The following is a 23212-nucleotide window of genomic DNA, read 5'->3' as shown; positions in this document are numbered from 1 at the left end:
TCATGTGAAAAACAGTCAACACTCAAATCTAAGCCTGCAACGTTGAAGGTTTGACCCTGAGATTTATTAATGGTCATTGCAAAACATGTCTTTACCGGAAATTGTAAGCGTTTAAATTGGAATGGTAGATCCGATGGTATCAGAGGGATTCGGGGAATCAATACATCTTCTCCGGTACCACATCCTGTGAGTATTGTGCACTCTATTATGAAAGTTTGCAGTGATTTTACCAGCAAACGCGTGTCATTGCAAAGTTTAGGTGGACTTAGGTTTCTTAATAAAATAACAGGACAACCTATTTTCAGCTCCATTTTGTGAGGAGGGAGCCCAGACGGGTTCAAAGAATTTAGAAATTCTGTAGGAAATTGAACAGCTTCTTCCAAATCGAGAACAGTATCGACCGAGTAGTATATTTTCGTCGGCGCATCAATCTTTGAAATAATCAAGTTATTTACTTTATCTACTTGTTCGTTAGTTGGTGACAGAATAGCTCTTTCTTTAAACCAAGATATTGTCTTATAACTTATGTTATCAATGTCAGGATAGACATTTTTGACTAACTCTTGGACGTTGTCTATCCTTCCCTCACTTTGTGTTAATTCTCCATTGCCAACTTTTAGCAGCATCTCTGGAAAGAGCATGTTCTCACGTGAAGATGACGAAACCCTCATATTAGTTTTAAGATCTAATTTATTGACATGCGACCAAAGGTGGGATCTTTTTAGCGAAGCATTTATTTCGTCAGCACGTGTTCCTCGAGTCACAACTGGTAGGATTTGACGGAAATCTCCTGAGAACAGAATTGTTCATCCACCCATAGGTGAATTTTTGTTGCGCAAATCGCGCATTGTCCTATCCAGTGCTTCCACAGACGTTTTGTTTGACATGGTAGCTTCGTCCCAGACTATTAATGAGCAGTCACGCATCAATTTTCCTGTATTGCTCTGTCTAGAAACACTACAGACGCTGTTATCATCATCGGTTGCGATTTTGATTGCTTGATTGTAGAGTGTGTGGTTCGGCCTCTTTCCAAAAGAGTAGCGGCAATGCCGGATGACGCAACAGCTAACGCAATTTTTCCGGTAGATCTCAATTACTAATTACTGATGTAATATCTTGAAAAATATTGTTTTTAATTATATGCTGTAAAGAGCCATATACATAGATCTATATGAAAACAACAATGTATTTAAGGTATTTAATTGGATAAGGATTAATGTTGTACCTATTTGTTGAAATCGCTTCGGAAATAAGCTATTAGTTGTCGTAAAAAGTAAATGACAAAAAATGTTATTGTATGGAATCGATAGCAAACTAAACGCGCTCCGAATCAATAAAAACTATTCAAAAACTGTATTTTAATTATGTGCGATTTACTAATATAGAACGTGAAAATAGCGTTTTATTTCGCTGTAAAATTATATGTACATATTATTACATGGAATTCAGTACATACATAGATACATATGTACATACGTCCGAAATGAAATAATGCGAGCGATTCGTAAATACATGCATACACACGTCACCATACGATGTTATTCAACATTAATGAGGTGTGGTGAGATTATCGCTTAACGCCTGTTGTTTCATTCGGTTGACAGCGAACAAACACACAAACAGCTTTTTTTGGAAAAAGAGCTGCTTTTGTTTAAACAATTTTGGTTAAATAACAAATAAATCAATTATTTTTTTTGATGCAGAACGAAAGTAAATATTTCAAAGTTAAACTTCAAGAAAGTTTCATTTTAATTGGTTGATTCGTTTATGATTTATGGCCGTGAAAACAAAAAATGTATGTTTTTTGCCACATTTTGACCGATTGCCACGCCCCCTTTATATATTTCTTCACATTATATAGATATAAACCTTCCTCTTCAATCAATCTATCTTTGAAAAAAAACCGCATCAAAATCCGTTGCGTAGTTTTAAAGATTTAAGCGTATAAGGGGACATAGGGACAGAAAAAGCGACTTTGTTTTATAATATTTAGTGATAAACTAATAATAAAAACATTAAAACATTAAAACATTAAAACAACAGGTATTATTAACAACTAGTCGTCACTAATTATAAATTCGGTAAGGATGATGATGATACACTTGGTTTTATTTTAAATTCTTCAAGTAAATCAAATTAATAATAATCAATAAGAAGGCATATGCAAATACAAATATGTGAATTTATATAATATACATATGCGCATATACATACATACATATATATGCTCACTCAAGGGGTTAGGTGGGTTTGAAAATTAAAAAAAATAGATTTTTTTTTTTGTCTTATTAAATAGTATAATATGTTTAAAATATTCTCCTAAAATTTCAAATTGATCCGAGTAAAATTCTACGAGAGAGACCCTTCAGAAGTTCCGCCCATCAGGCCATGTCAGTGCAGCGATTCGCAGGTATACGCGTTTATCTCAAAACTCCATTTTTTAAGTCGGTGGACACGATTTCTCGAAAAGTTATGAAGCGATTTTGTTCAAATTTTGCACACATCTTTGGAATAACATTATCAAGTTATTGAACGAAGGATTTTTTTTTTATTACAACTAATTTTTTCGAGCCAACACATGACGAAAATTTGACCAAAAAAGGTGTTTTTTTGTTCAAAGTCTGTCAAAAATTCAAATTAAATTTTTTTTTTCCTTCGTCCAGTAACGAGATTTATCCATGTACTAACGAAATATTTTTGGTTTTTTGATTTTAGATGAACCAATAATGAGTTATGCTGTCCACGGCAAGAGCATTTTTTTGTGAGACGTTAAGGGAGATGAGGTACCAACGGCTGAGTTTTCGGAATTTTTAAATAAAAATTTCACAAAATACTGTTTAAATATGTATCTTTGATATGCTGAATTGTTTAAATAAAATATATGATTGTATATATTAAAAAAAAATAGTAAAAATACCCTTTTTTTGAACCTCTGTAACTCACCTAACCCCTCAAGTGGGAGAGAGCCAGACGCAGGGACCGATTGTGCTCTTTGTCGTTCGTTCCGCACTCTCACTTGCAGTTCAAGCAAGGTAACGTCGCATTAGCAAGATAACGGCGCATTTTTTAGTGCGTGCAGGCGGCTACATCGAATTATAAGACGTTATCACGTCAAAAGCTATTTTCTGAAGCCAATTTGTGGAATTTAGGACAATACCGCTACAAAACATCGGTGCTGAAGTGTGTGTGAAAATTTAGGTTGAGAACTTAAAAGACATAAAGCTCAGCTTATCAAAAGGCATTGTCGCTATCACAAACTTTTTAGTAATTGTGTTTTGCACATGGCCTACAGTTAGCAGTTGTTGATGTTTTGTATAAAACTTTGGCAGTCATTCTCGTTATTTTACTCTCTGTTAATTTTTTATACTTCAAGTTTACATATTAAAATAACTTTCAGAAAATGACGATTTCGAAGACAATGAATCAGCAATCGAAAGCTTGGATGATGAAGAGTTAGAAAATAGTTCGTATGTTTAGTAAGCCGCCTAAAACAACGAAATGTTGCAATATTACCTTAAATTTACGTAATGGAAAGAGTTACGCATAATAAAGAGGTAATGTTTTTATTAGACTACAGAACAAGATCGAATAGGCTGCTAGACATGTTACAACGGCTTATTCTACTTGAAAACAGCATAAAAAAGGCTACAATTGATTTCTAAGCCACTTTGTTGCATGACCAAGATTATTAAAAGTAAATCTAATTTGTGCAATCATTTTGTTTTTTACAGTTTATTAGGGTTGTTCACTTTTTTAATTAATCCAAATAACATACAGTATGTCAATTAATTGTTTGCAACATGATAAAAGCTTCTTAAATATATTTTAATAACTTTATTTTACCAACTTAAATAACATTTTCGAAATTTTAAATACACATTATTTTTGTAACTTTTATTTTTAACATATTTATGGCAGCAAAACTCAAAACTTCAGGACAATAAGGAGAAAAAACATAAAAATCTGTAAAAAGGTTCATTCTGTGCTGTCAATTAATTGTTTACATTTTCAAATATTATGTGACTTTTGTAAGGAAAATAAAGGTGTGTGATTTTAGTATTTAGTGTGACGGCCTTCAGCTCCCATTACAGAATGCAGACGACGGGGCATGGAATGTATAAGGTTCTTTAGGTCGTAAGTCTCTGGTATTTTCTGCCATTCAACCTGAATTGCGTTGATGAGAGCGGTTTTATTAGATGGGCCGTGTTTGCTCACTTTCTTCTTTAAGTACGCCCACAAATTCTCTATTGGGTTCAAGTCGGGACTCTGGGCTGGAGTATCAATGACTTTACTGCAATTATAAAGCAGCCAGGTCCTGCAAAGCAACGACTTGTGTTTAGGGTCGTTATCCTGGTATAACTTGTACTTTAGTTTATTAGGGTTTTCTAGGTCAACAAATCCAAACTTCATCGCGCTTCTTGTCAACTCATTTTTGAGAATGTCAAGGTAATACTCCTTTGCCATTATATCATTAAAAATTCGCAGCTCATCCACACCATTCGACGAAATGCAACACCATACCATCACTGAAAGTTTGCCAAATTTTACTGTGGGTATTATATTTTTTTGTTGCAGAGCTGTACTTGGCTTTCTCCAAACTTTACTGGGTCCATCATGACTATACAGCATAATTTTTGTCTCGTCACAAAAAATTACGTCATCCCAATATTCCAATGGCTTGTCTATATGGGCAACAGAAAAACTAAGCCGCTTTTTTATATTTTTTCTGGCTATTTGCGAAGAATATTTGTGCAGTCTTAAAACTTTCCGGACAGTCTCATAACTTACAGTTTTTCCACAGTCATTTTTTATATCAGATGTCAACTGCCTCAGACTCATTTGAGGGGATTCGCTGATATTTTTTAAAATTTTTGAGTGATCTCGTCTAGAGAGCTTTGGTGGTCTGCCTCCTGAGTGCTTTAATTCAAGCCTGTTTTCTTTTTCTGCGCGTTCAATAATATTATAAATAGTTCTGAGCTTAATTGAAAACATTTCCGCCAACTCTTTAGCCGACTTCCTCTTATAATAGTTAAAATAAACTAACTCAATCACATTTTCATTAATTCGTTTGCCCGGCATTGCTCAACTGATTAAAATGTTCACTTTTTAAAAGCATAAGTCATACTAAATGTGCCTCCTGAGTGCTTTAATTCAAGCCTGTTTTCTTTTTCTGCGCGTTCAATAATATTATAAATAGTTCTGAGCTTAATTGAAAACATTTCCGCCAACTCTTTAGCCGACTTCCCCTTATAATAGTTAAAATAAACTAACTCAATCACATTTTCATTAATTCGTTTGCCCGGCATTGCTTAACTGATTAAAATGTTCACTTTTTAAAAGCATAAGTCATACTAAATGTGGGCTAACAATGAATGACTACGACACGCGTTTATTTGCGTTCAAAATAAAAGTACCGTTAGCTAGCTTCAGTTTAATTTCAAGTTGTTTTTGCATTTTGCAAAGAATTATTGACAACGCAATATTTGCCGAATTGTAATGCTGCTTGTTTATTTTACTGTTATATTTTGGTTTTTGTATATGTTGTACGTAAAACGGGTAACGAATATTGCCTTTATTAATATTGTAAAAAAATTGTCTAAGAAAAGACATTTTAGATGATAAGGAATAAGCCTAAATATGAGCTTATAGAATTTTTTTCATTTTGCAAACAATTTATTGACATACTGTATATGTTAAGCACACAAACAGCTGTGCACCTTACTGTGTTCATTGCGTTAGCTTATTCAAATTGTGTATTACTATTCATATGTAGACATATGTTACATACATAAATGCCTTTTATTGGTTAATAAAATCTCTTGTTGTTGTTGTTGTAGCAGCATAAACATTACCCGTGCATATACGAGGAAAGCTGTTGAAGTGACAGTCCTTGGCCGGATATAAATCCGGGTCGTTTCGATTCCGTAGAACCGACTGTCGTGGGAACGGAAAATCTCTCATTTCTGTTGCTTATATGAAAGCTAGACTTATATAATATTTTTTACTCTCAGCATGTTGTAGCACCATAAACATTACCCGTGCATATACGAGGAAAGCTGTTGAAGTGACAGTCCTTGGCCGGATATAAATCCGGGTCGTTTCGATTCCGTAGAACCGACTGTCGTGGGAACGGAAAATCTGTTGCTTATATGAAAGCTAGACTTATATAATATTTTTTACTCTCAGCTACAGGTTATGAGCCCAGCGCATGGGAAGTAAAATTAAAATTTTTCAATATTAATATAAATTTCTGGGATAATGGATGAAAGATGTCGCGAAGGCGCAGTAGGGAAGTTATATTATTATTTATATGGTCACTAGAAGAAAATTTGTTATCAAAGATACCGCCATGATCCTTAAACTCGCTAACGCACTGCAGGATACATGTCGAGATACTGTACTTACTGCACAAAATGTTAGATGTTTTCGAATAAAATATGATATTTGAAAGCACTTAGATAAGTTCAGCGAAAGACGTGAATTCTTCATCCTCTTGAGTCTTTATCGCTGAGACGATCTTAAGGTCATCAGCATAAAGCAAAAATTTAGCAAATGAGAAACAACCTTTGATGTCATTAATAAATAACACAAATAAAAGTGGTCCCAAGCTAAAAAACAGGAACACCAGAGGTGGCAGCAAAAGGAGTAGATGGAATACCATCAATTGTTACAACACAACGTCTATTGCTCAAATAAGAGTTTATCCATTGGAAAAATGCAGAATGAGAGCCAAAACAAGCTAATTTTTTAATAAAGATTCTATGAGAAACTGTGTAAATACAGTCGACCTGGAAACCAGCCAAGAAAAAATCAATGCCAGATTAGATACTGTAGATCTGTTAGCAACAAACCCATGCTGATTTGGGCAAATTAGAGATTTAACCGAAAAGCTCAGCTTTGCTTTGACCGCGTGCTCAAAAATTTTGGAAATAATCGATAGCTTTGAAATAGGCCTATAATTTTTAACGTCATTTTTATTTCCACTCTTAAAGAAGAGTGTAATGAAAGACAGCTTCCATGCGTCAATGAAACACTCCGACGATAAAGATTTGTTGAAAATAATTTTCAGGGGATAGACCAAGGCCAGAAAATTTGTTTATCAAAACTACTGAAAGTCCATCAGCATCAATTTGAGAGGATGATTTCAATTTAAATAAAGCATTACTTATATCCTCAGGAGAGAGGCAAAGAGCTCCAAAGTTCAGGGCATAAACTAAGTCAAAAGAAAAGTCGGACTGAAGATAAAGTTCTTCGTCAACAAAATTAGACACTACTCCTTACAGATTTTATGTATTTCCAAAAGGTTTCGGGGTTTGCTTTAATGTTCAACTCCTTGTTATTAATATAGATATTATAGAGAAATTTATTTAAATCCCTTCACGTTTGGTTACATATAACGAAATACAAATAATTCTTAGTAGATTCAATCTTCTTGAAATAATTATTTTTAAGATTTTGAAACACTCCGACGATAAAGATTTGTTGAAAATAATTTTCAGGGGATAGACCAAGGCCAGAAAATTTGTTTATCAAAACTACTGAAAGTCCATCAGCATCAATTTGAGAGGATGATTTCAATTTAAATAAAGCATTACTTATATCCTCAGGAGAGAGGCAAAGAGCTCCAAAGTTCAGGGCATAAACTAAGTCAAAAGAAAAGTCGGACTGAAGATAAAGTTCTTCGTCAACAAAATTAGACACTACTCCTTACAGATTTTATGTATTTCCAAAAGGTTTCGGGGTTTGCTTTAATGTTCAACTCCTTGTTATTAATATAGATATTATAGAGAGATTTATTTAAATCCCTTCACGTTTGGTTACATATAACGAAATACAAATAATTCTTAGTAGATTCAATCTTCTTGAAATAATTATTTTTAAGATTTTTAAGCTTTTTCAAAGTCTTAGAATACCAGGGTAATTTAGAAGATTTTTTTCTGAGAGGAATATTATCCAAACAGAGTTTAGACAAAATGGACTTAAAGGCAGAAAAACTACTAGATGTGTCAATTTCAGCACATAAATTTACCCAATTTTTTTTTCTTGTTCAGTCCTCTCGGGAGCATAGGGCCTCGACAAGACTTGTCTTGCGTTGGTTTCGTTAAAGTATTTCATTTCTGACAGAGTAGGTGAATAACCTGCTGCTATCAGTCCTAAGTAGCGGAAATGCCCATCTGTCATTGCTTAGAAACAACGCCTTCTTACAGCTTGGAGCGCCATCTGTGTGTCACATTTTTCTGGCAGAAAGATCGCACAGATGATTGAGGACTTCGGCCAAAGTGGTGTGTCTGCGCTATTACCGCAGCTGCCCACCTCCTCTTGCTGGCGCCACTTGATGCATGTGCAACTGTGTACTTTTTTTTGTTTTTAGCAGCCACAATGCAAATAATGCGCAGAGTATTGTGCGGGAGTAAGGAAGGAAAGAATAAGTTTTTTTTTTTGGGTTAGAGGAATGAGATGAGAAAAAGGAAAAGTAGGTCAATTTGTAAAAGTGCGACGACCGTGCTTTACGTGGGATTCGAACCCACAACCTCTGGGATGGAAGGCTAGTGCACTTATGCTAGACTACCGAGACCACAATTATCCCAATTAATGTTAAGTAATAAGTCATTGAAATTGGCAAAATCACATAATGAATAATTAAATAATAACCTGGCATCAGACGGAACAGTAGCAAAACAGTAAACGTCGAGTTTGACAACTAAGGGTAAATGAGGCTCATCTTAGGAGTTATGTTATCACTTCTATTCCTATGAAGCTTCTATTCAGAGATTAAGAAAATTATTAATTTGAAATAAATTAAGACTAAAAATTTACTTGGTGTGAGAAAGATTTCATTTTCCATTAAGGCATTTAACTTTTCAACCGTTTTCTTATTATCATTTTAGCAACAGCACCGACTAACTTTGCCATTACTGCGCTATTCTCCGAAAATTTTTTTAAATAACCGTATTTTATGGCTTTATACAGTTAGTAACAGAAGTAAGTATACACCGGACACGTTTTCAATTTTCCCCCAATCGATTCCTTCAAACAACCTAAGTTATAGCAAAACTGTGTTTTATTTACATGAAAGAAATACAAAAATCATATTTAATCGAAATAATGGGAACATTTTAAAAGGCAACAAAATTATAGCTTTTTATATTAAACTTTATAAAACTTCATGTCTCAAAAGTAAGTATACAGTTCATCATATTATTAATTTGTGAAATCAAAAACATAACTAAAATCAAATGCCAGTATTTGGTAGGATAACCATTAGACTTTACAATCGCTTTAAGTCGTGATGGCATTGATTTCACCAAGTTTCCAGTTACAGCTGGTGGTATTTTATTCCTCTTGAAGGACGTTTCTCAGTTGTTCCTTATTTCTAATCGGATGTTTACGTATTTGCCGCTTTAAATGTTCCTATAAATGGTTAATATCCGGGGACTGTGGGGGTGTTTTCAGCTGTTTTCGCACATTATATAAAGCCATTCTCGTATAATGTTGGATGTGTGCTTGGGGTCATTATCCTGCTGGAAGATAAACGTTCATCCAAGGCCCAATTTCGTAGCGTTTTCTTTTAAAATATTTTTCAAAATATTTAAGTAATATTTAAGTAACCATATCGGTCCATAATATTTTCGATAAATATGAAGTTTCCAACGCAACCATACATTCCTAAACCATCACAGAGCCCCTCCATGCTTCACAGTGCCGGGCATATTGTTTGGATCCAATTCCACGTTAACTTTTCTCCAAACTTTTTCACGGCCATCAGATCCTCAAATACTGAACTTACACTCATCAGAAAATATGACTTGGTTCCAAAACGTTTGGTAATATTTTTCATGATCTTTTGCGAATGAAATCCGTTTACTCCGATTAACACTACTCAAGGACTATTTCCTAACACTGCACCCATGATAACCAGCACTTTGCAAAACCCGGCGAATAGTTTGGGTGCTTAATTGTTTTCCAGTCTCATTTTCAACTTCAGATTTCAATTTGGGGGCACTTATATTGTGGTTTGTCCTGATTTTTCGTACGACTAAGCTTTTTTCTCTGGGACTTAAGAGCGGCGAACGCCCACAACGCTCTTTGTTAGTGGTGCTTCCCGCACTTTCATATTTATTCGCAATCCTTTGAACTGTATCAAAACTCATATCTACCAAACGACCGATTTCTCGCAATGATTTATGTTCCTTGTGATATTTTATAATCAGGTTTTTTAAATCATCAGAAAGCTTTTTTCCTCTTGGTGCCATTACTAAAAATGTCGCAAAAATTAATACAAAACCTACTTCCCTAAATTTATACATATATATACATATATATATATAATTGGCGCGTACACTCTTTTTGGGTGTTTGGCCGAGCTCCTCCTCCTATTTGTGGTGTGCTTGTCGATGTTGTTCCACAAATGGATTTTATACTCACTTTAATTATTTCCTTTTAATAGCTTTAACTTTTTTAATCAATACGTAAATGTAAATGTTATGCTAACTGAACAATCGTTTGCTGTATACTAACTTTTGTGACATAAATTTCGCTGGCATCAAAGACAAAGCGAAGCGTGGATAAAGGCACCTAAATCTTACAGCTAAATTAAGGGGTAACACCACTGTAGAAATTTCAAAAAATTGATTTTTTTTTATAAGCTTAAAAAATTCTTTGAACCTTTTAAAATACAGAACAAAAAGTTTTATACGTTACCGAAGTCTATTTCATAAATATTTTAAGCTTTTAACCAAGCGTTAGTGACTGCTACCTAACGACTTCTCCAAATTTCCAAACTTTAAGCGCGTTTTTCTTAAAACACGTTTTCTGAAATTGGCACGCAGCATAACTCAAACAATTTTAAATATTTTTAATCAGGTTTTTCACTACGTTTGTATAATAACCTTCTTAAGAGAAGAGCGTAGGGGATTTTCGATAGATTAATTTAAACGATTGTTATAATTATTTAAGTGCCGTTTTTTTAGTCCAAAATAGAGTTTTTTCCTTCAAATGCTTGCTAATTCCACAAAAATAAATATTTTTTAAATCCCCTACGTGTTTCTCTAGCTATTCTTATCTATATTAAGAAAAAAAATGTTTCTTTGTTCCAGATTAAAATTTGCACCCTCTGTGCTGCGTGCCGCGAAGCTCCTTCAAGAGAAACCACATTACAAAAATGTCTCCAATGCCACCATTTTGTAAATTTTTTCGATCAAGCTTTGTAGTTTTGTATTTTAGTATATAAGTAATAACTTCCCAAATCAGAGTGATTGTTTCCCCTTTCCTTCTATACAAAAAAATTCTTTAAAAATCGTGTTTATTTTACGCGTGTACAGTGGTGTTACCCCTTAAGGCGCATATGAAAGCTTATCCCAGTACACAATTATCATGTGTGAAATATTTTGATTACATATTAAGGAAAGTGTTAGCGTCAAACAAATGGCATGTGAAATGTTTTCATAATTTACTTAAGGGTTTCACATTTACGAAATGGGACGCTATACGCATAAACCAAATTGGGAAATATTGAAAACCTATTTCCAAAGTGGTGAGTCTTTTTCTTCTTTTCTGATTTTCACATCGGTGGCTACGTCAATAAGCAAAATTGTCGGATTTGGGGCTCAGAAAATCCACACGTTACTGTAGAGAAGCAAATGCATCCACAACGGTTCACTGTTTGGTGCGGTTTTTGGTCTGGCGGCATCATCGGGCCATTTTTTTCGAAAATGAGCGAGGAGCCGCGGTTACAGTAAATGGCGAGCGTTACCGTGACATGCTCAACGAGTTGTTTCCAAAAATTGAAGAGGATGACATGGACGATATTTGGTTTCAACAGGACGGTGCAACTTGTCACACTGCCAAAGTTACACTCGAACTTTTGGCTACCGTTTTCGAGAACCGAATAATCAGCCGAAATTCCGATATCAATTGGCCGCCTCGGAGCTGTGATTTGTGCCCGTTGGACTATTTTTTGTGGGGAGCCGTTAAGGACAAATGCTATGCGAACCATCCAGAGACGATTGATGCTTTAAAACACGAAATCGAAGTTGCCATTCATGAAATTGGAGCCCAAACAATCGAAAATGTGCTTAAAAATTGGGTTGATCGAATGGCCTACTGTAAAACCAGTCGTGGCAATCATTTCAACGATATTATTTTTCATTCATAAAAGACAATGTTCAATCTTCTAAATAAAAAAAAAGTTTGAAAAAATATTGATTAGTATTTTTTTATAGCCGAATCCAAAACAAATTTTACGTGGCCCACCCTGTAATTGGCGCGTACACTCTTTTCGGGTGTTTGGCCGAGCTCCTCCTCCTATTTGTGGTGTGCGTCTTGATGTTGTTCCACAAATGGCTTTACCAATTGAGATAAAAAATTTAGGTTAGTTCTGAAACATACCACACATTATGTAAAACTAAGTTTATGAAGTCCATTTTTAATCTCACTGTACCTATTCCTTCTAGGCTCAATGGCATTGTTTCAAACACATGTGTGAACTAGCACCACTATCTAAAATCCACGTGTACCGATCATTCTTCCGTTCTTCAAACAAACAACATGCCTTTTCATTTATATTTTCTTTATGCAATGAAACTATACACTGGGCAGGTATATGCCCCTTTTGACGCATTTAAAACACACTATTTTTGATCGACTATTTTCTACGATTCTCTTTGAACCGAACCCTTTGGACTTCTTTTCATAACGAGCTGAAAATTTTTTGCTTGGCGTATTTCACTCTCCAAAATCTTTGACACCAACGCATCGAGTTTCGACAAGGTATCCCGACTTTTAATAGCCACTATGAAACTTTCCATCTCATCAGAGAAACTACAGAGAAGGAAATTAAAGATGAAATCGTCTGGCACCATAATTCCGATTTCTCTAAGATCATCAAAAATTGAGCGAAACTCACTAACACGCGCTGCGAACTTGTCCTTTATGAAAATTTTGAAGCGCATTAACTTCTTAAATGGGGCAACCTCGGCCGGCACTGTCCGTGCAAAAAATTGAGCTTAGGACCCGTCTCGCTTCTTTCGAAGTTACATACATAACTTTTTGTGTGTCTTAATTCACTAGGTTTCACGCGCAACGTAAAAGCTCCTCAAAAGATCATTACCATTCGGAGTCGGCTTAAAACTGTAGGTTTCTCCAATATCAACAAACATCCCACAAATAGGAGGAGGAGCTCGGCCAAACACCTAACAGAAGTCTACGCGCCAATTATTTATTTATTTTTTATTCTTATTTCTGTCAGTTAAAAAAAATAAATTTTAATAGTATTTGGAAGTCCCCAAATCACCCAAAGCTTCCATGTATTGTACATAAAAAAAGCAATTATTAAGTTGCCATATTCCTTACTAGTCATTTGAACAGTAATATATTGTATAACAAAGTATGTTGCGCCAATTATATATATATGTATGTATTTTGATACATATGATATTAGGGTGGCCGTTATTATTAAAATTATTGATATCTTTCGGGACACCCTCTACAAATATAAAAACACATAAAATACTACCGAATATTAAATTTCAAGCCAATCTGAGTTGATTTAGAGGTTCCGACTTGAGCCTAAACTTAAGAAAATCGTCGATTTTCAAAAAGTACGATCACATAATATAAAAAAATTTGTTATATTTTTTTTTCATTTCAACCATCATTGCAATCATTCGATTAGATTTAAGTGTTTTTACAAACTACTGATGATCAGAATTGCTTGAAAATAATTATTTTATCACAGTATTGTGAAGGTTAAACATAAAAAAATTAAGCAAAGAGGAGCTAAGCTTTAATTCTCTAAAAATCAGTATCTTACATTAAAAAAATAAGTAAGTGTAAACACTTCAGTAAGTGCTCATATAACTTCTTGCAATGATTTAGTTTTCTGATATTGTTTGGCTATAACTAGGTTTTCCATTTATATTTTGTTTTTTTTGCAAAGTACAAGTGCGCACTCACAAACGAATCTTATTGTTTTGATTGTTCTTAAAAAAATGAAGTTCAAAACAAATTGTTTTTTTTTTGAAGTGAAAACTTCTTTAGAATCGTTGGGAGTGATTTGAGAAAAAGTGAAACGAAAAAGCGACACCAAAAAGAAGAAGAAAAAAGATATACGTATATATATGTATGTATAGAAAATGCTTCATTACCAGGCACACAGAAGGATGGCATAAGCAAATTTAAATTTGTGAATTTATATATGTATGTATATGTGCGGATATACATATGTATATATGTTGTGTATATGTATATATGTGCCTCGCCACAGCAAAACATACGGTAAAATTTCTCAAGAAATCCAGCGCGCATTCATAGGCACAGCGCACATTCATAGGCACAGCATTGCATGTACAGTAGGGCGGGTCGATTTAAAAATCGCTCATTGCTCTATCTAAATCGTATTCTAGGGATCAAAATAAGAAACTTTGCCGAATTAACCATACCTCTAAAACGAATTCTGATGTCCCCCAATTTCAAAATATCACCATTTTTAGCCTTTACATGAAGAAATCAGCTAAATGGCTATGTTTTTTCTTTATTTTTATTTATTTATAATATTATCTATTTTTTCTCTTAAGAAATTTATTTAGTCAGAACATATGTAAATGAATGAATGTGAATAGAAAGAAACTAAAAAGTTCGACCCATATTGGGGGACATCAGAAATCGTTTTAGAGGTATGGTTCCTTCGGCAAAATTTCTTATTCTGATCCCTAGAATATGATTTTCACAGAGCAATGGGCGATTTTTTTGCCTTCCCACAAATCGACCCGGCCTAATGTACAGTAACCTTGAACAGGCAGCTGCGGTTGTCGAGCATTTAGAAACATATATTTACATACATATATATATGGGTGCAAACATATTTACGGAGCCGCGGGCACTCGACTTGACAAAAATTCAAGATTTATCAAATATTGGCAAATAATTCTACGCGAAATATTCCAATATTGACTATTTTCGAATTGTCGAGAAAATTAGCATATGGGCGGCTCGTTTTATGAATAAAAGTACTTGCTCTTAGAACTATGAGCTCGAATTTATAAATCAATTTTTTGATGATGAGTTTTTGTTGCACAGTACAATAGTTGAAACTGTTCGGCGCCGCCGCGACTGCTCAGCGCTATGTCAACTAGGATGATGGCCGCTACGCCTGCGCCTATTAATGCATTTTGTTCTTGTAGTCGCTAGGCATAGAATTTTAGCTTTGGATGATATACGCATTTACAGGAATAAAGTGAGTGGCCTGTGTGTGAGGTTGTATGTAGATGCATATGTGTATAGTAATAAGCATTGTTTTGCTGGAAGTAAAGAACACAAATATGTATGTATGTACGTACATAGGCTAGGCCATAGTATAGCATACATACATATGTATAAAAAATTCAAACCAAGCGTCCTACGAATGTTTGTGTGTATGTTAGTACGTCTGTGTAATATACGCGCTACGACGCTCATAATAGCAACCACGTGTGCTGTATTGCGTCCGTATTTTTATATTCGTAAATATTTTCATTTTTAAATGTTTACCGCAATTATGCCGAAAAATAATGCAGAGAAGTGTCGTGAATATCGACAGAAAAAAACAACAATTGACACGGTATTTCAAAGATATGTTGACAACATCGAAACCAAAGCATTTGTATCATATTTTAGCTATCATAAGCCACTCATATCATTTGTTGAAATTGAAAACATTGAGGATGAATAAAATATGAACTTTACAGCAATATTATAATGAACCTATAATTATCCCGCTCCTAATACTGCCTTCGTCTCATTCTCTCTCAGTTTGTTTTACGGAAGGTTTCACTTCTATCGCGTCTAACCGTTAAACTGGTATTTTTTTTTTGTTTTTTGCAACTCTCTTAGCCTTAAGTGTTGCACTTTCTTAATATTGCTGTACGCTGATTACATTGATATCACTAAGCTGGATAGCTGGATGCTTGTGAAATTCGATCATTGGTCGGATACTTGATCGTTTCATTTTATTTTAAGTTAATTTCTTAATGAATGTTCGATTTTGATTATACTTTCCGGGTTTTTGTGGTTGTAGTTTGCAGGTATCGTCTGCAAACATAACATTTGTAAGCATTGAGTTCCGTGTTTTCACGTTCGCGGAATCGTTCATTGCTTTTTTCCACTGTTCTACTGACTGATTGTGTTTATAAAGTGCAATTTACGTTCTAATGTTTCTTGTGTTCTACTTAAAGCGGAAAATATAATTATTAAATGGCGCAGTTACGTTCTACTTTGGAAATTTATGTATTGAGATCCGAGAATCTACAAATACTTGGCTCCAAACTACCATCAAAAAAACCAACATTGTCCGTTTTTTTCCTCAATCATCGTACTGTAAAATTAACTATTCGTGCAAGTGCAAAGTTAGCTATAAAAGAAGTGTGCACATTTTGGGAAAAGGCACACATTCCAGATCGAAAAGAACAATATTTTATAGAAAAAGTGAAAAATCTTTATCAAGAATGTCAAAATCTTTGAAAGAATAAAAATAAAAATTTGGAGGTTTTTCGTAAAAGAGAGATGGAGTTTGTTAATGAACTGGATGATCTTTTCGATATCGCACACATTGATGCTCTAACTATGATGAAGGATGAAACTGATAAATCTTTTCTTCTTTCACAACGTGAGAAAGGGCGTCCAGGATGTATGCTCGGAATTAATAAAACAGCAATTCTAAAAGATGATGAAAGATGGCGGCCGCCGTAGCCGAATGGGTTGGTGCGTGATCACCATTCGGAATTCACTGAGAGGTCGTTGGTTCGAATCTCGGTGAAAGCAAAATTAATAAAAACATTTTTCTAATAGCGGTCGCCCCTCGGCAGGCAATGGCAAACCTCCGAGTGTATTTCTGCCATGAAAAAGCTCCTCATAAAAATATCTGCCGTTCGGAGTCGGCTTGAAACTGTAGGTCCCTCCATTTGTGGAACAACATCAAGACGCACACCACAAATAGGAGGAGGAGCTCGGCCAAACACCTAACAGAAGTGTACGCGCCAATTATTTATTTTTTTAATTCTAAAAGATAAACAAAATTTAGATCGATTGAATGCAGAAGAAAGCCGGAAGCGAAAGCATATTGATGAAAATAATAAGTCAATAGGAATCAGTTTTCCAGGTTTGAAAAATTAGTATTTAATTTAATTTCCTAAATTTAATGTTAAAAGTAAATTTTGATTAGATCAAGAAATTTTTCCTTCATCGGAAAGTGATATCGGAACACAAGATAATCCGAAACTTGAAATGATGGATGCGAAAGTACTAAGGCCATTGAGAAGAGGCAAAAATAAATTCCTTACGCCGCGACTTCTTGAAGCTTTGGACAAGTAGAAAATTTCTGATAGGTCGGCTATTCATTTAATTGTTGCAGTCGCAGAAGCACTTGGACATCCCGTTGATACAGTTGTAATAAATCGCACAACATTACAGGAGGAACGTAAAAAAAACCGATTGAAAATATCTACATGTGTTGAAAATAATTTCAAGGTATGGAAGAATTGAATTTTTAAATTGTTTGTATTTTGTATTATTCAATTTAAAAAAATATTTTTTTTTTATAGGTTGCAGCTGGAGTAATACACAGGGATGGGAAAATGCTTCCAGAATTAACAGGACTAGAGAAAGTAAATCGTTTATCAGTCATTATCTCTCATGCAAATGGTGAACAACTATTAGAAGTTCCAAAATTAATTACTTCAACTGGCCTAGAAATTGCCGAGGTTCACGAACTGTTGGTTGATTGGAATGTTGAAAAAACAATTGTCGCGGCCTGCTTTGATACGACCTCTGCAAATACTAAAAGAGTGCAAGGAGCTGCTACTTTATTAGAGAATATGCTAGATGTCGAACCATGCAAACGTATACAATTGAAAGTGACTGATGTTGGGACATTTGTGAAAAAACAATTTTCAGATTTTATAACGCCACATACTTGGAGTTTTTTTGAACGTTTCGGTATTTCCCAAGAGTTTTTAAAGAATGATCCAGATTTTTGGGACCTGGACGAGAATTTCAAAAAAGGATTGGAAATTATTAGCAAAATTAAAGTTGTTAATGACACTGCTGAGCGTGGTGTTAAACTTATTCAAACGTACAATAAAAAACTTACGAAAAATGAAGAAGATCTACAAAACTTACTGCAAGGCGAGAAAATTGTTATTGAAACATAATATTTGTTTACTTTTTTTAATTTTTAGATTACTATAAAATCATTATTCCTTAGAAACTAACATAGTTTTAAGAACACAATATTTTAATTCTACAAGTGCAATATTTCGAATAGTAAATACACATAAACTATTTTTATTTTACTTAACTTGAGAATAATTTAAAAAAATACCAATTTTTCTTTATTTTTCAACTTTAGGCTCTAGTCGAAACTTCTCAATTTTTTTCGATTGGCTCGATGATCTCATAATTTGCAGTTTTTTAGGTAACCTCACATTTCTAGAGGGTGTCCCGCAAAAAATAAAGGTGTTTTATTTTTTCCACATGAATAACGGTCACCCTAATGTACAATTTTGCTTTATTTTTCAACTTTAGGCTCTAGTCGAAACTTCTAAATTTTTTTCGATTGGCTTAAGATCTCATAATTTGCAGTTTTTTAGGTAACCTCACATTTCTAGAGGGTGTCCCGCAAAAAATAAAGGTGTTTTATTTTTTCCACATGAATAACGGTCACCCTAATGTACATATATAGGTATAGCTGCAATTGAATAATATTTCAAATGGCGTTACGATTTTATTTTAATGAAAAAATTATATTTTATAACAAAATTTAATTAGAGGTTAAATATGGGTATCAAACCAAATGTTAAAAAATAAAAAAAATTAAGTTAAATATAGGGTTTTTCAGTAAGAGCGCTTCAACTTTTGAACTTTTTTGAATAAAACACAAACGGTTTGACTTTTTTAACTAATTTTTTTTTATTATCGAGTTTGAACATATACATTTAAGTATGAAATTCGATTTCTTTTGCATGACCACCGCGTGCACGTTTTACGAAGTCCAATTGTTGAACCCAATTTGCGACCACTCTTTTGCATAAATCGGCCGAAATTCCAGCAATTTCGCGTTCAATATTGGCTCTGAGCTCACAAATTGTCGCCGGCTTGTTACTGTAGACCAATGACTTCACATAACCCCAAAACGGGACGGCTTGTTAAATGGACCGTAAAATGACCGTAATGCTCTTAAAGTAGCAGCAACAGAACGATTATTTTCGTAAAAAATTTGCACGATTTGCAATCGTTGCTCAAGTGTGTAGCGTTCCATGATGAAATGTATACTAATGAAGTTTACAAACGACAAAGTCTACAAACGACGTTCACCCTCCCTATCGGAAAAAAGTTGAAGCGCACCTATTGAACGCCTCAGCCGAGCTCCTGCTCAATATAGAGGGAGTCGGCTACGATGTGGCTCTAGTCCAGGAACCATGGATAGCATCGGGCAACATAGTCTCCGGTCTAAGGTCACACAACTACAACACATACATCCCGATTGTAAAAAATAAGGTGAGAACAGTTATAATGGTCAAAAGAAGTATATGTTCTTATAATGATCATAATCTCTCTTCAGACGATCTGACAGTGGTGGCGCTGGAGGGCTGGAAGGATGAGACACTACTCTTTGGGTCCTGCTATATGCCACATGATGAAGAAGCACCACAGACGGAACTTCGGAAGCTGGTAAAAACAGCTGCCAGAAAAAAGCATGCTCTGGTGGTAGGAACGGACGCAAACGCACATCACACGGTCTGGGGAAGTGCAGACATAAACGACCGAAGTGAGTCACTATTTACCTATATTCTTCAGAGTAGCCTAGAAATAGCGAATAGAGGTGAAGAACCAACATATGTGGGACCAACCTCGAAGAATGTACTCAATATATCACTCTACACAAGCAGGCATGTTATGGTTCAGGAATGGGAAGTGTTGAGTAGGCCCTCATTCTCTGATCACAGATACATAAGCTTTCAGGTTATATTCCGCTCAAAAAACAAGCTTACATCCTTTAGAAAACCTAAGAATACGAACTGGGACTTGTATAGGGATATACTATCAAGAACACCAATGATACCCCGGAACTACAAGTCACACGTCGCACTTGAGAAAGGGGTTGAACTGTTTGCAACTACTCTTGTCAAAGCCTTTAAAAGATCCTGCCCTCCAACACGTAATAGACGCAAGGTGAAGCCTCCTTAGTGGAACAGGGAATTAGGAGCACAAAGACGTAGAGTACATGAATTCTATAGGTTAGCCAAAGTTGCTGACAATGAGTTCTGTTGAAATGAGTATAAGGATCTACTAAAAGTATACAAGAAAGAGATACGTAAAGCCAAGAGAGAATCTTGGAAAGACTTCTGTAGTATGGAAGACACTAACGATGTGGCTAGACTCAGGAAACTGCTATCCAGGAATCCGTCTATGCCAAGAACAATACGAAAAATTAACGGGGAGTGGGCTGACAGCTGTGAGGACTCTCTAGAAGACCTAGTCGGTACACACAGTGCGGACACTGCAGATCTCGAACCTAGAGTAGATATTGTGCACGTAATCCCGACGAACTTAATTACAACCAACAAGATAGAATGGGCTATACAAAGTTTCGACCCATATAAATCGCCAGGACTGGATGGAATCTTTCCAGCCATGCTCCAAAAGGTAAGCCATCTTGTGGTACCATGGTTAAGAACGATATTCAGGGGATACCAGAGGTTCAGCTATGTTCCTGTATTGTGGAGAGAAGCGTGAGTTGTGTTTATTCCAAAAGCAGGAAAAGGCAACCCTCTATACTCAAAAGAATACAGGCCTATTAGTTTGACTTCATTTCTCCTGAAAACGTTAGAGAAGATTCTAGATACATACATTAGAGACACAATTGCGCCGGACGAATTATCCAAGGCGCAGCATGCTTACACTAAAGGCAGATCCACTGAAACTGCACTTCACTCACTTGTACTAAACATAGAAAAGGCGTTAGAATATAAGGATTATGCTCTAGGAGTATTTCTAGATATATCAGGGGCCTTTAACAACGTGACAAAAGATGCTATTTTAAATAGCATAGAGTCACTTAATGTGCAACCCGCGGTTTATCTATGGATAAGGCAGCTATTAGCTAGCAGAAAGATAAGAGCGGAGTGGAACATTGCGAGCGTCACCAAATATGCACGCAGAGGTACTCCGCAAGGTGGGGTACTATCGCCGCTATTATAGTTACTTGTAGCAAATGAAATTCTTAAGAAACTTGACAGAAGGGCACCTAAACTAGTGGCATATGCCGATGACATAGCTATAGTAGTTACGGGAAAGTACCTAGACACCATCAGTAATGTGATGAAAAACACTCTCAAAGCGATACACTAATGGGCATCTCGCGCAGGGCTAGGGATAAACGCGGGAAAAAACGGCTAGGGATAAACCAGGAAGTACAAAGTTCCGGCGTGGAACCTCCCGGAGCTAGGCAACATAGGAAAGTGGAGCTCAGGTGGCACAGACTACATGACTCCGTACTTTAATTGGGAGAGAAGGTTTCGCACTACAATTGAAGAGGAGGGATGGCAGAAAGGCATGAAGCCTGGCCATAGAACCTTTCACATCTATACAGACGGCTCGAAAACTCCAGACGGAGTGGGAGCGAGTATTTACTGCTCAAAACTAGGAATAAGGCAGTCTATCAAGCTGCCAGGCCACAGCAGTATTTTCCAAGCGGAAGTTTTTGCTGTGGGGAAGGCCGCGGAGCTAGCCTACACTAGAACAAGAAAGAACTCAAAAATTAATATATACGTGGATAGTCAAGCAGCAATAAGAGCAATAAGCTCATATTGTATTAAGTCCAAAAATGTTCGACGGAGCAGAGAGGCCATAGAAAGGCTAGCCGCAAACATTACTGGGTACCTGGTCACAAAAACGTTATGGGGAACGAACTAGTAGATGAGGTAGTGGAAAGTGCTGTTAGACTACATTTTGAACAAGAGAACGACATACCAAGACCGCTAAACACAATATACAATGAAATGGACGACCACATGAAAAGGCAAGGGGAAGCTAGGTGGACTAACCTGACCACATGCAAAACAGCAAAAGTCATGTGTAGAACTAACGACAAAAAACTTACTCAATTCGTACTTGCGCTCTCGCGAAAGGAATGCAGAACTATCATAGGTATGCTAACAGGTCACAATCTATTGGCTGCACATGCGTACAAGATAGGGATTGCTAACACGGACAAATGCAGAAAATGCAGAGAGGATGTTGAGGAGACTTGAGAACACCTTCTGTGCGTTTGTCCGGCATTATCAAAAACGCAACTAAGATGCCTGGAAGCCCCACTGTTTGAGGGTCTGGAAGACGTCTCAAAAGCGGAGCTCCCAGCCCTACTTAGATTCGCCTATAGCGCTGACATCCTACATGATGTCTACTTTAGGTATTCATAGAGGTCGGTCACCATCTGGTATCGCTAGGGACCAAAGGGTCTATGCGTGGCTTATTGCCAACCAGGCTAACCTAACCTAACCTATTGAACAACCCTATATTTGTACATGGCGTTGCCAGCTAACTATTAAGACGGAAAATATAAATTACAGTACAAGTAAATTAAGTATTAGGTCGTAGACATAACCCAAATTATGATTAAGAACGATATGAGAGACGAAAGGAAGAGCTCATGCAGAAAACTGAGAAGTAATAAACCAGTAAATTCTGAAAAAAAAAATGTGATAAAGAAACTTTTAATTCCAGTCTCCGACTATCACTCGCAACGTCCAGATAGTAGTTTTACTCTTTGCGCTAGTAGTTCGGTTAAACAGCGAATTTTCATCCTTCCTTTTAGTTTCTGCTTCTTACATTCGTACACGTGTTCATTTGATTTTGCTTTATTAATCTATACTAATATTATAAAGAGGAAAACTTTATTCGTTTGTTTGTTTGTTTGTTTGGTTGTAATGAATAGGCTCAAAAACTACTGGACTCGATTTTAAAAATTCTTTCACCATTCGAAAGCTACATCATCCACGAGTACCATGGATTATATTTTATTTTGGAAATAGGGCTCGAGATATAGGTCAAAACGTGGACCTGGGTAACCTTCGGATGTGTATGTACAATATGGGTATCAAATGAAAGCTGTTGGTGAATGCTTTAGTCCAGAGTATTTTTCATGCCGCTCCGTGACTAGGGTCTCGAGATAGAGACCAAA

Source organism: Anastrepha obliqua, chromosome 6 (genome assembly GCF_027943255.1).
Source record: "Anastrepha obliqua isolate idAnaObli1 chromosome 6, idAnaObli1_1.0, whole genome shotgun sequence".
NCBI lineage: Eukaryota > Metazoa > Arthropoda > Insecta > Diptera > Tephritidae > Anastrepha > Anastrepha obliqua.
This window is presented reverse-complemented; position numbering follows the sequence as displayed.